Source organism: Pituophis catenifer, unplaced genomic scaffold (assembly GCF_029215685.1).
Source record: "Pituophis catenifer annectens isolate HBS135680 unplaced genomic scaffold, rPitCat1.0.hap2 SCAF_5, whole genome shotgun sequence".
NCBI classification, from domain to species: Eukaryota; Metazoa; Chordata; class Lepidosauria; order Squamata; family Colubridae; genus Pituophis; species Pituophis catenifer.
The window spans coordinates 26,732,341-26,752,070 of record NW_027256885.1 but is presented as its reverse complement, the minus strand read 5'-3'; the positions used below and the strand labels follow the sequence as shown (position 1 = coordinate 26,752,070).

The 19,730-nt window shown below is 44.3% G+C and overlaps 1 protein-coding gene across 1 annotated transcript in view; it reads left to right on the top strand.

Moving 5' to 3' along the window:
- The first annotated feature begins 6,735 nt into the window (after positions 1–6,735).
- CBX1 (chromobox 1) overlaps positions 6,736–19,730 on the top strand; it is a 95,296-nt gene continuing 82,301 nt past the window's right edge. The window contains exon 1 of the mRNA XM_070944480.1: positions 6,736–6,917. The gene's annotated coding sequence lies outside the window, so the exon portion shown is untranslated. The remainder of the gene's footprint in view (positions 6,918–19,730) is intronic.

The window sequence follows — 19,730 nt, the reverse complement described above, 5'->3', positions numbered from 1 at the left end:
CTTTAGTGCATCCAGGATTTGTGAGTCCAAATTGAGGTTAGCCAGTGTGCAATCCAGGCTTTTTTTTTTTTTTTTTTAGTATTATTACATACAATGAGCCCTGGGACTTCTACTCATGAGACCATCAGTGCAACGTATCTTTCTTTACTGGGCAACTGGGCAGCATCAGTTGTGAGTCAAGGTCAGGGCTTGGGTTTTGGATATTACTTTTTCTGCTATCTCTTCAAGTGAGGGAATTGCCTGAGGAATTAGCAGGGAGATGAGACTACTTGGGCTTTTAGTGCCACAGAGCAAAAATCAACCTAGGAGAAGCTTTGTGTGGAGGTAAGTGAAGGGAATAGTTTCAGTCTAATTCTGAATGGTGTGTCTCTGTGTGTGTGTGCATGTGCATACAGCTACTCTTATAATACAGGCAATACAAACATTTTGGACATATTTCTCCGCCCCACCAGACAGAAATCTAAGGTATACAGAACTTCCTGTGGCAACCACTCTCAAATACAATCCTTACAATAAACTGATTACAATATAAATGAGACAAGAAAGAAAACCTTACAATGAATTTCAACCCTCCCCATAGTCTTTCCAGCTGTCTTCTGGGGATTGAAAAGAGTCTTTTAGTCTTTACTTGTCCATCTCAGGGTCTTTTCTTTCATGTCTGCTGGGTAGCATGCTTGGTGGTAAGGCTGGTCAGTCAGGCTTGGGAAGGTCTGCTCCACTCTGGTTGCTGTGATGACTTTCAGTGGAGGCTGGATTCAAACCCAATTCCTGGTTCAAACAGATGGAAGGTCTCCTCTGGAAGCAGCATCTGGATCCATGTGCTCTGCTTCCACAGGTTGCAGAGTCCTTTGTGCAGGGCTGAAAGACATTAGAATAGGGTCCCCTCCCCCCTTTTGTGGATAATCTTCCCAGGAAAGGCATTGTAACAGGATTAGAGATGGGGGAGGGTAGATAGGCTTGCAGGCAGAGTATGAAAAGAAACAACAACACATCAGTATTGCAGTTACTAAACAGATAATGCAGTTTCAACAAAATGGAGACACAACAGATGAGAAAGAAAAAACTGGATTCACATACTTCGGGAAAGAGATGAACAGGTAAAACCATTTAAACACATACAGTGAGTGCAAGACTGATTTTTTTTCTTGCAAATGAACTTAAAACGTTTCTTCATAAACTTGAGTTGTTACTTTAAGATACAGAGAGGGAAGGAGAAAAAAAATAGAAATAAAATGAAAAGTTCTCTTTACTCTGTTCTTGTTGGCCAGACAAACACAGGGCAAAGGCTCTTTCTTTCTTTCTTTCTTTTTTTTTCTCTCTCCCCCATTTTCCATTGCTTCAACCTTTTTTTTTCCTAACAATTTAAAATTCTTGTCTCTAGGGATCAGGTACCTTTTACAGTTACAATTATCTCGAGGGCGCACAAAGACTTGGACATACACACATAAAAACAAGGAGGACAAAGGAGGACAAAGAGAGGAAAAGCAGAACTCTGAGATTTACACACACACTGATCATTCCCACCATAAATCTCAGTTAAATTAGGGAAGGCACAAATCTTAAACATACATACCACGTGGTTGCATAGAAGGCAGAGAGACAAACAAACAAAACAAACAGAAACCCCAACATTCCTATTTATATATTTCCCTTTTCTTTTAAGTACCTTTATTTAGCCAAATTTGTCTCCGGGTGTTATCTCTTAGCATAGCCCATTTCCTGCACAATTTCCAAGCTTTCCTTTTGCTCATGCCAGGTAACACTGGCGTCCGCCTGGCGTCCCAGGCCACAATCAACTTTTCCAGGGGATTTTCCCTCACCCTCGAGCTACAGCTTCCCATGATCCTTGAAATGTAAGTTCACTTTGGCTCAGCCGGGCGATCCTCCGTTTTCAGAAAAAAAGGTTCTGAGAAGGACACAGATTCCCTTTCATGGAATCTGCCTGGGTTTTTCAGATCAAAAAAAGGGATTCGGGAGGACCTCACTGCCCCTACAGTTAGTACCAGTACCTCCCCGTGCAATGCACATACACCGGGCTGCTTTCCTTGGAACACCAGGGACTCCCTTTTCTACTTTCAATATCCCTTTCACTTTCGCTTGGCTTTCGCTCGGCTTCCGTTCCTTTTGAACACAAAGTTCCATGTTTGGCAACCCCCCCTTGCTTTCTCTATCCTACCAGCCACAGCTCGGTGGAGCTAGCAGTAGGCAGAGGTGCGGCTAGAGGTCACTCAAAGAGGTGAAATCAGACTGTTTTCCAGATGGAATCCCACACACACACTTCCTCCTTCCCTAACAGAAGGTCCTGTGCTCTGGCAAAACCCCCATGCTCTCCAGACTGTTGGTCTTTCTGCGGTTAGGAAATGCACAGAGGAAGCAAGATCCAGCTGTGTTTGGGAGAAGGGCCCTCACACACACGCAGGCATACACACATTTCCCATGCTTTTAAATTAAAATTTAGAGGTACTCACCTTCTTTCCAAGCAGCCTTTGAGCTCAAAACCCCTTTAAAACCTAGTTCCAAATGGCCAAGGTCCACGAAAACTTACCCACAGACTCAATGGGTCTGCTGCTAGAAAGGGAGGCTTACCTGGGCCAGGTCCATTGGTTAGGTTAGCTTGGAGTCCCATCTGGGGTGCCAAATTGTTGGAAGAAATATCCTTCTGGGTTCAGCTCCAAGTGGGGAAAAAGACACTGGAAACATGGAGACTGCTTGGAAAGATGGTTTAATGGTGGACAGGATCACATGGTTTGAGTTCCTGAACAGAAAAGGGGGGAGATGCTGCGAGTCCCCGGGTTTTATGCCCTCTCTGGCTTTGAACTTCCTGGGGCCCAGAAAGAGTATCCTGATTGGTTGTCAGATTCCCAGGGGGTGGGGGTCTTAGCTAGCCTTGCTGGCTGATGTAATCTTCCCAAGTGCCATGTGGTGAATTTCTGTTGCTAGATGGGTCCTATTGTGTTGCAGATGATGGTCCATTGACAAAGATTGAGTTTCTGCCTCTGGCCCATTGACAAAGGGTGGGGGCAGGAAGATGGGAGCTGCTTCATCTTTAAAACATGCTTCTCCATTTCTCATCCAGGGAAACATAATATTTTGCCTTTTAATATTTCCCAAAATATTTCATTCTTCTAGGAAAGGGGTGGGTGCTAACTTCCTACAAGCATATGTGATAAGAAACAGTAAGTTAACCAGGAATTAATTGAAGAAACCAGCTGACTAAAGTTAGGATTGATTAAAGGGTCACTTTAATCAATCCGTCACTTCCCCGCTGCCCTGAAAGAGGCGGTGGTGAGGCCTCTCCTCAAGAAGCCGTCCCTGGATCCAGCAATATTGGCTAACTATCGTCCTGTCTCCAACCTTCGCTTCATTGCGAAGGTTGTTGAGAGTGTGGTCGCGCAACAGTTTCCACAATTCCTGGAGGAAACATCCTATCTGGATCCGTTCCAGTCAGGTTTCAGGTCTGGGCACAGCACGGAAACGGCATTGGTCGCGCTGGTTGATGATCTCTGGAGGGCTCGGGACAGGGGTTGTTCCTCTGTTCTGGTCCTATTAGATCTCTCAGCGGCTTTTGATACCATCGACCATGGTATCATGCTGCACCGGCTGGAAGAGTTGGGGGTGGGAGGCACCGTGTTACGGTGGTTCTCCTCCTTTCTCTCCGACCGGTCGCAGTTTGTGTTGGCAGGGGGGCAGAGGTCGACCTCGAGGCCTCTCATTTGTGGAGTGCCACAGGGATCGGTCCTCTCGCCCCTTCTGTTCAACATTTATGTGAAGCCACTGGGCGAGATCATCCGTGGCTTTGGGGTGAGATACCACCAGTACGCTGATGACACCCAGCTGTACATCTCCACCCCAGGCCACCCCAACGATGCCCTTGAAGTGATGTCCCAGTGCCTGGAGGCTGTGCGGATCTGGATGGGGAGGAACAGGCTCAGGCTCAACCCTTCCAAGACTGAGTGGCTGTGGCTCCCGGCATCCCGATATAGTCAGTTGACTCCATCACTGACTATTGGGGGCGAGTCTTTGGCCCCCACTGAAAGGGCTCGCAATCTGGGAGTCCTCCTGGATAGGCAGCTGTCTTTGGAGGAACATCTGACGGCTGTTACCAGGGGGACCTTTTATCAGGTTCGCCTGATTCGCCAGTTGCGGCCCTTTCTTGATCGGGATTCCCTGTGCACAGTCACTCACGCCCTCGTCACCTCTCGCCTTGACTACTGTAATGCTCTCTACATGGGGCTCCCCTTGAAGAGCACCCGGAGGCTCCAGCTGGTCCAGAATGCAGCAGCGCGGGTAGTGATGGGAGCAACATGGCGCTCCCATGTAACACCATTCCTGCGCGAGCTGCACTGGCTCCCGGTGGTCTTCCGGGTGCGCTTCAAGGTGTTGGTTATCACCTTTAAAGCGCTCCATGGCATAGGGCCTAGCTATCTCCAAGACCGCCTGCTGCTACCGATGACCTCCCATCGACCCGTGCGCTCCCACAGAGAGGGCCTCCTCAGGGTGCCATCAGCCAAACAATGTAGGCTGGTGGCCCCCAGGGGGAGGGCTTTCTCTGTGGGGGCTCCCACCCTCTGGAATCAGTTGCCCCCGGAGATAAGAAGAATCCAGGACCTCAATGCCTTCCGTCGTTCCCTGAAAACCTATCTTTTTCAGCAAGCCGGGTTGGCTTAAGAAGAAATTTTTAAAATTTTTAAATCCTTTAATTAGTCTGCGATTTTTAATTTTTTGGGCCAAATTTTATATATATTTTTAAATGTTTTAATATTTGTATTCTATGTTTCTTATCTTGGCTGTACACCGCCCTGAGTCCTCAGGGAGAAGGGCGGTATATAAATTCGAAATTAAATTAAATTAAATTAAATTATATACCCGACTGTCCTTGCAGCATTGACAAATTATAGATCATAAAGTATATTTGACCAAGACACTTACACAAGATTTTCAAAACAGAGCTCTTGTCCCATTTCTTGGGGGAAGGGATAAGAAAAGGAAGGAAAAGGAGAAAAGGGGTTTTCTCCCCACATTGTCTTCCTGGCCAGGCAAGCCAAGGTGGAAAGATTGTTCGTCATAGCTTAGTTTTCATAAAGCGATTTAGAGGTGTAGAAAGTTAGTACCCACCCCTCCTAGAAGAATGAAATATTTTGAGAAATATTAAAAAGGCAGAATATTATATTTCTCTAAAGGAGAAACATGCTCTTGGAAAGCAGCCCCCACCTTTCTTAATGGCCCCAGCAGGACTGGGCCAGCCTATCTACAAGACAATTAGACCTTCAGATCCAGGGTGATGGGATTAAGACATGATGTCAGCTTTGGAAGCCATATTAGGCCGGAAGCTTCCATGCTGCCACCTTATCTCCTATTCGGAAAAGTGATTGGAGACATGACCCTCCAGGACATAATAGGATTATCTATCAACAGAGCTCACCACATGGCACAACCAAGCCCCTTCATTGCATCACCCAGCAAGGTTCAACCAAACTTATCTCAAACAACCTCAGCTATGACCCCTGCATAGCCCCCTGGGAGTCTGACAACCAATAGAATACATTTCTATTGTTCTATTCTAGGAACAGGAAGCTCAATGGCAAGGCCGAAGAGGGTATAAATACCTCTCTCTCTCAACTCCATGTGGTCAGCTGACCAGGACTTCAAACCCATGTGGTCTTGTCCATCAATGAACCCTCTTTCCAATCAGCCTCCATGTTTCCAGTGTCTCTCTCCCCACTTGGAACTGTAGGAAGTTAGCACCCACCCCTTTCCTGGAAGAGTAAAATATTTTAGGAAATATGAAAAAGGCAGAATATTATATTTCCCTGGATGAGAAATGGAGAAGCATATTTTACAGACAAAGCAGCTCCCACCTTCCTGCCCCCCACCCTTTGTCAATGGGCCATTAAGGCCTGGGCCAGTCTATTCTACATAACAAAGATCTGCCTCCTTCAGGCAGAGCCATAGTAGGAATTGCCAAAGATCCAACAAAGATAGGATTAGCCCTCTACATAAAAGCAGCAGAAACTTACCACATGTGACCTGGGAAGCACATGTGACCATCAGCCAGCAAGGCTAGCTAAGACCCCCACCCCCTGAGAGTCTGACAACCAATCAGGATACTCTTTCGGGGCCCCAGGAAATGCAAAGCCAGAGAGAGCATAAAAACCCAAGGACTCCCTGTATCTGCCCTTTTCTGTTCAGGAACTCAAGCCATGTGATCCTGTCCACCATTAAACCATCTTTCCAAGCAGTCTCCATGTCTCCAGTGTCTTTTTCCCCACTTGGAGCAGAACCTAGGAGATTTCTTCCAACAGAACTGAACCAGATGGACATTTCTTCCAACACACGTGCAGGTGTTTCTATCTGGTTGAATCTCTACAGTTTATATAGGACAGAACTCTTAAAACTTAAAAACTATTTAAAAAAGAAATCAAGTTGCACCTGAACTAAAACAAACATGGCTCTTTGGGGAAGGTAATACGTTAATCCTGTTCAATCATAGCTGGCCAAAATTCTAACCTTTGTCACTGTTTTCATGAACAGCTCTCGTTTTTTTTCTTCCAAAAAAAAAAAGAAAAAGAAAAAGGAAGGTCCATCGTCTAATTTAGACTAAGTCTATGAACGAAGTAGGAAAAAAATAACATCCGGTCCCAGGATGCCGCGGGCTAGGAGCGAACTTCGAGAGGCTTAAAAAAGGGGGCGTAGAGTTGCAGAGAGCATGCGCAGTGAGTCTTGGCGTGTAGAGGAGGTTCAGTGCGCTTTTGTTTGGTGGAGGCGGGTCGATCGCGGGAGGCTGTTTGCCCAGGAGTTGTTCTCTTGCTTCAAAACGAGACCTTCTTTTCCCGACTGTAGTTGCGGCTCTTCTGCCTCTCCGTGCTTCTTTTTATCTTTACATTTCCATTCGTGGGTTTTTTGTGGGGCTGACCAAGGTAAAGAGAAGGAAACAAAGTGGAGGGCGCTCAGGTATCGCGCGCGCGTGTTATGAGGGCGAAGCAGCCATATTGGGGGTGGGCTGAGGTTTTTAAGAGTGGTTCTGGAACTCGAGATCTTGCAAGATTCGGAAGGGTTAGCCGGGGAAAGGAGAAAAAGAAACGAAATTTAAACTGGGAATTATGAGTGGGCTGATGTTAGAAACCTAATTTGGCCTAAAGTTGGGGGGCGGGGATGAACAGATGCGCGACAGAGTATGGAGGGGACTTTCCATGAAGAGGCGGTATAGGCTGTGAGATATGTATGTATGTATTGAGACAGACGGGATGCACCGTAAAATAGAGCAAGGCGCGTGGACTGCTGTACGGATTACCGTATTGGGAAGGTGCTTTTCAGAAAACAAACATTGAGTGTATAATTGGGAATGCTAAATATGTCTGCTTCATATCGGTGAAAGGAAGAGTTAATTACGTAGGGGGGTGAGGAATGGGGAAAATTAGATAATTTGATGAAGTAGCCAATTAGATAATTCTGGATTCCAAATAGATTCACACATAGTGGGAGGAGAATGCAGTCTTTCTGACTGAGAAAGCTGCTCCAGAAGAAAATTAAGTGGTTCTTGGCTTTTTTTTAATGGAGAGAAACATAAGCAGGAATGGAGTGGATTTGTATGGTCAGGAACCAAGTAGGATCCCCCCCCCCGATTTATGGGGGATTAATAAGATGTTTAATTTCATTTTTCTGTAGATAGTATGTACACTATTTGGTGAGGAGACTTTTTGGTTAATAAGTTAAACTATTAGGACATACAGTTCTCACTGCAATTACTTGTGAAAATGAATTTTGGGTGGGGGAATTGCTTTATTGGTCTCCCTAACTTAATTAGTGTGTATTAAATTAGCCAATTTTTAGTTGGGTACCAAGAAGGTTGATTTGATTGTTATATGAGAGGAATGGCATAGATAATAGTGTAATATAGTAGAAGTGTCCAAAAAACCTGTATAGCCCCAGACGTTATGCTGGTAGTGAAAAGAATAGGTTCAATTAATACATGATGTGATTTGGAGCATAGTCAAGCCAGCCAACCATTGCTGGTTACCAAGAAGTCAGATCTGTAAAGAATTGGTTAAAAGAGTCTCTAGATTTATGCCTTTAAAAAGTTGGTGTGAATGTATTTGTCATGGTGAAATATTAAAATATCTTTATGGAGCTACACTTAGGATGTATTAAGTAATTGATGGGTTATATTGGTAAATAGTAACTTGTGCTTTTTTGGTTACATTTTTAACTGCAGCTTGGGTTTTGCCATACTTTAACATCAGTACAGCTAGATCAGGCAGAGATGTATTAACTGATTTAAGGTAACCTGTAATATTTATATGTGACTAAGGATTTGAGCCTAGGTTTCCCCAGTTCAGGTTTAATACTCTATCGTTTTACCATACTGATGTATGCTTAATACAGCTAGGTATGCAGAGCCAAAGCGTTAAACAGACACTGGCAGAGATGCTGATAAGAGCAGTATCTGCAACCTTGCTCAGTTGTTTCAGGAGCCCTTCAATGAACACTCATTTTGCTTCTCCTGATAGTAAGTACTTGTTCCTGGGATGTATTTTCAGTACTAATTCCTATTCACAAGGTAGTTTATTTGTATCCTGCCTTTGTTATTTATGTTTTTTTTTTTTTTACAAATAACTCACGGCCGCAAACATATCCAACACACCTTCCTTTTTTCCCCCACAACAGCCCTGTGAGGCAAGTTGGGCTGAGAGAGTGACTGGCCCACCGTCACCCAGCTGACTTTTATGACTTAAGGCAGAACTAGAAGTCATGGTCTCCCACTTTCTAGCCTGGTGCCTTAATCACTAGACCAAACTCTATAAACCATGAAATACTAAAATGCAAAAATAACAGTATAAACTTTAATTGTAGCGCAATGTAGTAGGGTCATGAAAGTTAAATGACTATAAACAATTTGCAAGGGTCCCCCTCACCAATAATAGTAAATATAAGTGAACTATACTACACATTCTGAAATATATAAAGCCTAGACTTGTATCACAATGACCTCCTGTTATAGCAGTCATTAATTATTTTGGAAATAAATTGCAAACATTTGACTTAATTTCCCATTATTTTTATAGAGATTGAAATACTTAACTTGGATTGTCTTGATGTCTCTATATCCAGCCTACTTGAACTACATTTTGGGGGTTTGTTTTTTGCTATATGAGTAATGGAACAGATTGCTTTTTCAGTAAGAACTTCAATGCACATTTGAAAGTGTATGGTTTCAGTGGTGGGAAAGTACGTTTAATGGAGAAATTTAGGGTGGCAGATGGGTGTAGTGGAGAAGAGAGACAGCAAAACATGGAAGAAAGTCATTCATAATAAAAGGATATATTTGAAGCCAAAAATATTTGAAGCAGATGAGGAAATGGAAACTAAGTAGAGAAATAAATCCTTTTACATCTTTCTTTTCATATAGCTTACACACTTTCCATCCTGACCAATAGCATTTTTGGTTGGAAGGAATGTGACATCCCTGCTGGAAGTAAAACACATTTCTTTTTATCAGTACAACGTATAGAGCCCTTGAAAAGTACAATCACACTAGAGTAATTCCCAGTTTCAAAGATAGGTGAACATCAAGAGTAGACACTAACCCTACCCATCCATTTCTACATACTGAAATGGGAAATGCCATGAGAAGATGAAACGGTAGAGAAAGGCTGTGCATTTCCTGACTACATTCCATCTCTTTAGCACAAACCTTTGGTGTATCATGGAGAAGGAAGTAATTGAAATGCTAAGTCTTGATAAAAGACTTACAGTGTCACGTCACAGACTGCAGGAAGCTCTGGAAATGTACATAAAGACTGTAAGAATTTAATAGAATTCCATTTTTCAAAATATTAATACTTAAAGCCAATAAGAAATAATATACTTTTTGGAAAAGGAAAATAATACTCAAATCTCATCTGTTCAAATCCTTGATTATAATTAGTCCAATTGATCATGCAGTCTCAGATTTGGATCAGAGTTTATAGTATTTGAAAGAGAGATCAACTGCTTGCCTGCTATTCTGTGTTAGTAAGTTAGTAAATTAGTAAGATGGTTGTTAAGTGAATCTGGCTTCCCCATTGACTTGCTTGTCAGAAGGTCATAAAAGGTGATCACATGACCTCAGGATACTGCAACTGTCATAAATATGAGTTACTTGCCAAGTATCTAATTTTGATCACATGACCATGGGGTTTCCTGCAACAGTTGTGTGAAAAAAATGGTCATAAGTCACTTTTTTTCACTGCAATTGTAACTTTGGTCACTAAATCAACTGGGGACTACCTGTATATCTTTTTTTCTAAGAACTTCATTGCTTTCTAGAATATTCATCTCATAATGGCTTTTGGACTATTTTGAGTTTTTATATTTTGACAATATAGAAGACTACCGTGTTTCTCCAAAAAGACGACCCACCTTGAAAAGAAGCCCTATCACGTTTTTGATCGCATGCGATCAAATTAAGCCCCACCCACAAAATTAGCCCTAATTAAGACCCCGCCCACCCTGGGGTGCAGGGGGTGGGGTGAGGCACACAGGTAAAAAATAAGCTAGGGTGGGGAAGGGGTGATGGTGGGTGGAGCTGCCCTACTTACCACGCTTTGCACACCCCGACACCTGCCTCGCCGCCGCCTTTATTTTCCCAATTTTTTTTAATTTTTTTTAAAACATAAAACATAAAATACATCTTTTTAGAGTAAGGGTTTGGTCCGGCATAAAATGAGTCCAGTTATTCACATTCCCTCAATCAATTTTGTTCCAAATTTTATCCATTTACATCTTTAAAAAAAAGAAAAAAAATTATTCTAAACATTTATCATTCTACTATTACACCCAAAATTCTAAACAATAAACACCATTCTAAATATCATTTTAACAATCAATATTTTATATATATTCCTCAATCCTAAAACCCATTACCTCCAATATATATTTTACTTCTCTTAAATGACATCTAATATCCATAATCTTGACAAAAAGTATTTTCCTCCTCTTTTATTTTTTTTACTTCAAGTTTATTCTCATATTTTATTGAATCTAATTTTTAACTGGTTCATAGTTTAAATATCTATTTCCCAGCTGTATTTTCCAATACTCCTGTCTGTATTTATTTAAACTGGTTCACAGTTTAGCTACTATTCTCCAGTAAAATCTCTTCCACTTCCTCCTAAATTTATTTTTTAGCTGGTTCGCATCTTAATCAGCTGCTTTCCAGCAATGCTTTCCTCCACTCCTTACCTTAATTATTTTAGCTGGTTCACAGTATAATTTTAACTGCACACCAACTCCTTAACTCCTCCTAAATCTATTATAAAACTGGTTCACAACTCAAGTGGTTGCCTTCCAGCAATGCTTTCCTCCACTCCTACCCCTATTTTTAACTGGTTCACAACTTTATTTCAATTGGTATAGTCTCCACTCCTAACTTTTTATTTTTGGCTAGTTCACAGTTTTGCTTTAACTGTTACCCAGTGTATGCTTTCCTCCACTCCTAACTCAGTATTTTGGCTGGTTCACAGCTTTGCTTTAACTGTTTTCCAGCACATGCGTTCCTCCACTCCTAACTCAGTATTTTGGCTGGTTCACAGCTTTGCTTTAACTGTTTTCCAGCACATACTTTCCTCTACTCCTAACTCTTATTTTTATTTTTAACTGGTTCCCAATTTACTTTAACTGTTCTCCAGTATGATGCTTTCCTCCACTCCTACCTTATTTGTAAAACTGGGTCACAGCTTTGCTTTTACTGATCTCCAGAATCATGCTTTCCTCCACTCCTAAATTCATTTAACTAATTCATAACATTTATCTCTTATTCAGTTGTTTAGCTCCAAATTACTTCGGAATGTGTTACCAATATTGTTTTCCAATCGATTCTCCTCCATATCTCTTACCAATTTAAGATAAAAGTATATTTCAATAACTATCTTATCTCTTATTCTCTTAACTTTTCTCCCATTCCATGCTTATTTCTTATTTTCAATAGGAAACATTTTGAAACACTTTTAAGATCAATTTTTTATGGTTCTTAATTTTATAAATAGTTCTTTTTAACATCCAACGCCTTTAAAGGTAAACATTTTCTTCCAGATTATTAAATCTGTAGGTAGTGCTAGTTAAAAATTCAAAGTTTAAAAAAGGCATTAGAACATCCAAAAATCATGTTTTTCTTCAATCATTTATGTTCTTATTTCTTAATCAAATTGTTTATATATTTATGAGAATAATAATAGAAAAAAAGGAGAGAGTAATAGCAATAATAATAATAATTACAATAAAAGAAATACAAAAAAATAAGGCAACACAAAAAAAAGGAAAAAGGAAGAGAGTAGAAATATAACAAAAGAAGTCAAATGGATTAAAAAAGAAAATAGAGAGGGGAAAAGAAACAAAGAGAAAGATACTAAAAGAAAGAAATAGCATAGAGAAGAAAAAGAAAAAGAAAAAAAAATATCTCCTAGCATTATTCAACCACCCAGAAACCATTACATTCGTTTAAATCAAAATATAATATTTTGTTGTCTTGTTACATAATATATTCCATTATTCCTTTCTCCAGTCTGTCCAAATATGTATCTTTTCCATTTCAATGTCATCAAAGTTATGAGTTCTACAAAGTTAATTCTGAAGCTATTCCATATATGGTATCATCATGTCCTCCTTCTATTGCCACACCCTTCTTTTGTTGCCACGTTTATTAGTTCAATTTTCATTGTTCCATTTAATTTCTTCTTTCTAATCTTCCAATAAATCCTCCAGTGAACAGATTATATATCCTAAGTCAAATTCTCTGAGTCTTTTCCTCAAAATAGTCAAGTTTAGATAACAAGCAACAAAGTTTCTCTTTTCAAGTAACAAGCAGCCTGGAATTTAGACTTTCACTTTTCAGCTGGCAACCATTTTTTCCATCTCCGTTTGTCTTTTTCCTTTGCTTTTGAAGGCATAATTATTTCCTCTTCTCCTTCCTCTCTCCCAAACATAGTCCAATCTCATTTATCCACCAAAAAGTAAAGAAAAAATATATCCAGATCTGTAGTCAAACATTTCCAAAAAGTCAGTAATTTATGTTATCCACCAACAGGTCTTTTGTCTTTGTGCCCCAATAGTTCTCAGCCGCTGTTAAGGCTGGGGCAGACTAATTGTAATTCAGCGTTTGTGGGCAGTTCCTGCCTGGGTTGATGTCCACTCACCCGGCATGCAAACTCCCGGCTCCACTCTCCGCTTCTCCTCTTCTCTTCCTGCGCATTCTTGTATCCCGGTGTTCTGTCCCCGTCTCACACACGCACACAAACAGCCAGGAGTTAAATAAAACTTGCAGACAATAAATTCCTTCGATAACAGGATTGGCAGCAACCCAGTAGCTGCTTGCCAAGAACTTTACTCACAGAGGGAGGTGTTCCTCCTCCGTCAGACAAACCAAAACAAATACACAAAGCCAAAGAATTGTCAAGTCCAGTCCGTATTCAATCCAAGGCAGGCAGATAACGTAGTTTCAGAGATAATGCGACTCGCTAGTTGTTTAGTTTTGTCCGTCACAGAGCCTGAATGGCCACCACACCCCCTTTTATCCCCTGTGGGGTGTGGTCCAGTGACTCAGCTTAATCTCTGGCATGCCTCCTTTTCTGCTGCGTGCGCTTGTCTCTCCGACGCTGGCGTGGATCCAGCCAAGACTTATCTCCGTCACTGTCCGACTGCGACTGCTCAGAGATACCTGGCTCCTGGCCAATCTCTTCTCCTTCGGGAGAAATCTGAGGCATTGCCAGAGAGGAGGGTCCTGGAGAGGGAGGCCTGGCCAACTCCTCTCCTTCACTTTTGGAGCCTTCTCCCTCCGATAAGACGGGCTCGGGGGTCGGAGTCACAACACTTGGTTGCTGCGGTCTCAGGGCAGCCACCATAGCCGCCGTTCCACCGCCGCTGGCGCAGAGGGCAAGCCTCCGGCCCCCTCGGCCGTCCTACTGCCTCGCCTTCTTCTATGGCCGCTTTTTCTGCGGCCGCTTGCCGCCACTCGCATGCATCGCCCTGGCCTCTGTTTTGCTTTCAGATGCCTGCCGGAAGGCATCTGCAGCCTATAACAGAGCTCTGGATCAATCTGGAGCTCTCTTATCGGCTGCGGATGCCTTCTGCCAGGCATCTAAAGGCAAAACGGAGGTCGGGGCAATGCGTGCGAGTGGCGCCAAGCGGCTGCAGAAGTGGGCCAGCAGCGGGCTCCTGCTGGGCGGGGCTTTCGGTACCACTGCCTTGAGGTGAGTCAATAATTAGAACCCTCCAAAAAGAAAGCCTAGCTGTTTTTTCGGGGGTCAAAAGAAAATAAGATGCGGCCTTATTTTTGGAGAAACACGGTATTAAGCCACTATTAAAATGAATATCTTATTGAGATTGTTATACCTGTTCCAAACAATCCCAATAAAGCAAGAAAGGAAATATTTTGAACTAAATAGAATGGTAACCAAATTTATATGGCAAGGTAGAGAGGCAAGAATTCGGCTGAAATTAATGCAAGACTCTAACAATAGAGGAGGTTTTGGGTTGCCAAATTGGGAATTTATTAGGTTTCGATGCTATCTCAAAATAAATGAATTTTATTCGTTAGTCGTCGCCGGACTCCCTGTCTTTAGGAGGTCCGTCATAGGTTTGGCAATTCTTGCGAACGAGGGGATGAATTGTCTGTAGAAGTTCGCGAACCCTAGGAAGCTTTGCAGTTGTCTGCAGGTGCGAGAGGGCTGCCACTGTAGAACTGATTGGACTTTGGCTGGGTCCATCTCTATTCCTTCGGTTGATACTCGGTAGCCTAGGTAGTCTAGTCGTGATTGGTGGAACTCGCATTTTGACAGTTTGACATACAGGTTCGCCCTCAGCAGTTTTTCCAGCACTTGGCGGACAAGGCGTATGTGTTCGTCTATGGTCTCCGTGTAAATGAGAATATCGTCCAGGTAGACGAGGACCCCTTTGTAAAGGTGCTCATGTAGGACTTCATTTATCAGCTGCATAAACACCGCCGGGGCTCCTTGCAGTCCAAAGGGCATTACCTTGAACTGGAAACTCCCCAGGGGGCAGTTGAATGCCGTTTTCCACTCATCTCCTTCCCTGATGCATATTCGGTAGTAAGCTTCCCGAAGGTCTAGTTTGGTGAAAACATTTCCTTTGGCCAGGTGGGCTAGCATGTCCTTCATGAGGGGAAGGGGATATAAGTTGTGTACGCAGACAGTGTTGATAACTCTAAAATCAACCACCAGGCGCATAGAGCCGTCTTTCTTTTTGAAAAGGACCGGTGCCGCGACCCGTGGTTTAGTTGGCTCAATGAAACCCCTTTGTAAGTTCTTGTCTATGTAGTTCCGCATTTCCTGCATTTCACGGGGCGTCATGGCATACAGTTTAGGCAGTTTCGCTCCAGGGATGATCTTGATAGCACAATCGGCCTCGCGGTGGGGGGGTAGAACATCACACTCGGCCTCGCTGAATACTTCTGCAAGGTCTTGGTACTCCCCTGGGATCTGATCTGTGTCATAAGAGCTGTCGGATGCGGCCAACAGTTGCTCCGCTGTATCCTCAGGGAGGGGCCCTTGTGTTGGCGGTGTCTTCTTTTGCTGAGGTGGGAGGGATTGGGGTCCCTGCGTGGGGGGCATCTCTCCTGGTTGGGGCGGCAGGGTTTGGGGGCCCTTTGATATCCTCAACCTGCGGGTCCCCTCTTGCCACCAGATGATTGGACCCCATTTGTCCAGCCACGAGAGTCCCAGTATGACTGGGTCTGTCATCTTGGGGGCTATTATGAACCGAATCATTTCCCAGTGATCTGCTAGCTCCAGCCTCACTGGCTTGGTCAAGTGTGTGGCGTAAGTTCCCCCCACTAAGGATCCATCAACTTGCTCAAATCGAATTGGGTGTTTGAGCTTTTTAGCTCGGATCCCCAATTTTAGGACTGTGGGTAGGTTGATCAGGCACCTCGTGCTGCCAGAGTCTATTAGGGCTTGGAAAGTCCCTTGGGTCCCTGTTTTCAGGGCTGTTAGGCGTATGGGGAAAAGAAAAGGATGGACGGGTCCACTCACCATCGGGTATCGGGTATCCCCGCCTGTCACGTGGGAGACCGGGGTTCGATTCCCCGTACGGGTCACCATGTGGGAGAAGGAAGCATTCACGGTGAGATGGGCGTTGTTGACCTGGCGGCACCTACTAGAGGGAGGCCAGAAACCGTTCGAAGTTTGGACTGATCATAAGAATCTGGAGGCCCTCAGAACCCCACGGAAATTGTCGCCCAGGCAGGTCCGGTGGGCTCAATACTTCAATCGCTTCAACTTCGAGCTCAAGCACATCCCAGGGGGGAAGAACTTTCTGGCTGATGCCCTCTCCCGGATGCCCTAATACAACAGTGAGCGGGAGCAGGTAGTGAATGCCATCATCCCCTCCACCCAAGCAGTGGGTCAGGTGGTCACCAGACGGCAACAACGTGACCAGCAGGGCCAACCTGCAAGTGACTTAACTACAAGACTCAAAACCGAAACAGCAGCGGACCCCTGGTTTCGAGACAATCAACACCTCTTGACAAAAAGGGATGACCTAGCATGGAAGGGGACAAAACTCTTATGTCCCACAGACTCTACGCACCTTGATCCTCAAGAGGAGCCACGATGTTAAACCAGCGGGACATTTTGGCTTCCTAAAGACTCTGCACTTAGCACGGAGACAGTTCTGGTGGCCCCACATGAGAAAGGACGTAGACAGTTACGTAAAAAGTTGTACCGTCTGCGCCACGATGAAGAGACGACCAGAATGCCCTCCCGGGCTGCTGCAACCAGTAGCTGAACCAACGAGACCACGGGAGGAGATTGCGATGGATTTCATAGTAGAACTGCCGAGAAGTGGTGGCAACACAGTGATCTGGACTGTAATAGACTTATTCTCCAAACAGGCACACTTTATACCCTGCAGCGGGCTACCCTCAGCCCTCCAATTATCCAAACTGTTCCTGAAACACATCTACCGTCTGCATGGAGTACCCAGAAGAATCATCTCCGACCGAGGGGTCCAGTTCACAGCAAAATTCTGGAGGGAGTTCCTACGATCCATAGGTTCATCCCAAGGCCTCAGCTCAGCGTTTCACCCGAGCACCAATGGGGGGGGCGGAGAGACTGAATGCCATGATAGAGCAGTATTTAAGATGCTATGTCAACTACCAACAGTCCAATTGGGCAGACCTCCTATCGTTTGCGGAGGTCGCGTATAATAACGCTGTCCACAGTACCACGGGATTAACCCCGTTTAAAATAGTGAGTGGTATGGATTTCGTCCCCATGCCAGAGTACCACAGGAATGCCCCCTCCCATCCCATCTCCTAGGGGATATTATCTACAGAGAAAATAAGTAGGTGAAAAGTCAAGTCTTGTCTCCTTTTTATGGCAGCATCAGAATGCTGACATCCGGCCCCTCTCCCTTCATTTTTCCAGGGAGGCCTGTTACCATTGGGTATATTATCAAGCAGCTGCCCTTACTTGGCTAAAGGAATGGATAACTGAGGCATAGACGATTACTTGTACTGGAGGGACATGATTTACAAGTGGAGTGGCATGCCTTTCTATGGTACGAGAAATGCAAAACACATAAATACTTTCAGGGACATTACATTAGAAATGCTCTGCTGTCTGGGCAAAAATCAAGAAAAAACACTATTTGAAAATACCAGTCTGGCTCTCCATGATGGAGACACTAACATACCCAAATGTGATGGATATGGGAAAAATTGTAAGATACAAAGATATTTTAAATGAGAAGGGGGCATTGAAAAACAGGAATTGAATAGCCAAGGGATAGCAATAGCAATAGCACTTAGACATATATACCGCTTCACAGTGCTTTACAGCCCTCTCTAAGCAGTTTACAGAGTCAGCATATTGCCCGCAACAATCTGGGTCCTCATTTTACCGACCTCGGAAGGATGGAAGGCTAAGTCAAACTTGAGCCTGGTGAGATTCGATCTGCCAAACAGCTGGCAGCTGTTTGCAGAAGTAGCCTGCAGTACTGCACTCTAACCATTGCGCCACCGCGGCCCAAGATAAATTTAGCATGGTGGCTGCATGCACAGATACAATCTAGATATTATAAAGATGTTAAAATGTGGTTTTTATAAAGAACCAACAGAATTGGATCAATTCTGAAAGCTCCCAGGAGTGGCCAGGAATGGGTTGATTCGTCTGTTTCCTGTTGAGACTGAGCTGTCAATTTCTTTTGGGCCATGCCCCTGTCCTCCTCCTCTGCCCCAGTTTTGGCTTGGTCTTAACCTGAACGAGGCGTTCAATAGCATTCCTGGACACTCCTAGGATTTCAGCAGGATCGTGAGTCAAAGTGCGATTTAAAGCGGCGGCTTGTTTTTTGCAAGCAGTTTTACCGCCACGTGTTTGGCGATCGGGTGTACAGATAACAGCTGAACAACTGCGGGCTCGCAGTTACCAGCAGCCAATCACATCAGGCCTGGAAACCGGTGGGATCATCTGTTCCTCCCCTTTTTTTTTTCTCATCGTTGGGCTTGTGTTGGAGGCAGCGGTGAGAGCGACGGCCATGGAGCCGGCGGGATCGTTGGCTCCTCTTGTTAATCAGCTGGGCTGCGCAAGCCATTAGCTCAAATTACGATTGCCGGAGCGCGACTGGAGTCCCTGCCTAGCTTTGGCTAGGCATACTCGTTGGGGGAGGCCCCAGGCGCCAGGATTTTAAAGAAGTGCTTGCAGCGGAGCCGGCGAGATCGTTGGCTTCTCAGATTGAACAGTGAAGCCAGGTGAGTCGTTTGCGGCTCTAATTTGGCCCGCCAGAGCGGGAAGGAGTCCCTGCCTAGTTTCGGCTAGGCATACTCGGTGGCATAAGGCCTCAGGAGAGGCGTGGAGTCCCTGCCCAGTGGTGGCTGGGCATATCCACAAGCCACAGCCTCAGTGGAGGCTATTTGGAGTCCCTGCCTAGTTGAAGCTAGGTATACTCGACTTTACCCTGCTAGCCTGGAAAGGCTTAAGTCCCTGTCTAGTCTCGGCTAGGCATACTGATTGCAGGAGGCCTTTGAGCTTGCAGGAGATTGCAAGCAGTTACAGTAACAGTTGCATTTTTTAAACTGCAAAATGGCGGGAAGAGCTGCTGGGCATAGATCCAAGAAACAGCTCTCCAATAGTTCTACTCTGGAGAAGGAGGCTGCCTCCATTAAAGAGGCCACTTCCCAATCTGGGGCCCAGGGGAAACAGAAGCATTCTAAGGCTTCTGAATAAGATGCCAGCAGAAGACATAAAGCTCTGGAGAGACAGATTAACAGAGTTGAGAAAGAACTGTCCCAGCAGGCCGTTACTAGGGCTGTAGGAGAAACTTCCCACCCTTTCTCTCCTGAGCTGTAATTACAGCCTGTAATTACCCAGGCTTGGTCACCAGAGGGAGCAAGCGAGCATTCCTTTAACTTGTCTCCCCATACTGATAATGTCATGGCCACAAATTCTACTTTCTGCCCAGCAACAGCTACTGTAGCACAGCCCTCCTCTTCCAGAAAGGAGGTTTCTGCAACGTTTACACCGACGGCTGCAGGTTTGCGGCAAGGTGAGGACTGAATTTCTGATTTACCTGCTAATCTCAAGTTATTGATAGCACAGAAAGTCTCTCAGGCCATTGAGGATAGATTGCAAACTATTCCTAGGCCTGTAGCCCCTCCAGTGGAGCCTTCTACCAGTCTCTCACAGGGTGTGCACTTAACAAGGGACCAGTCCTACTAGCAGCAGTCCCAATCACACAATGAA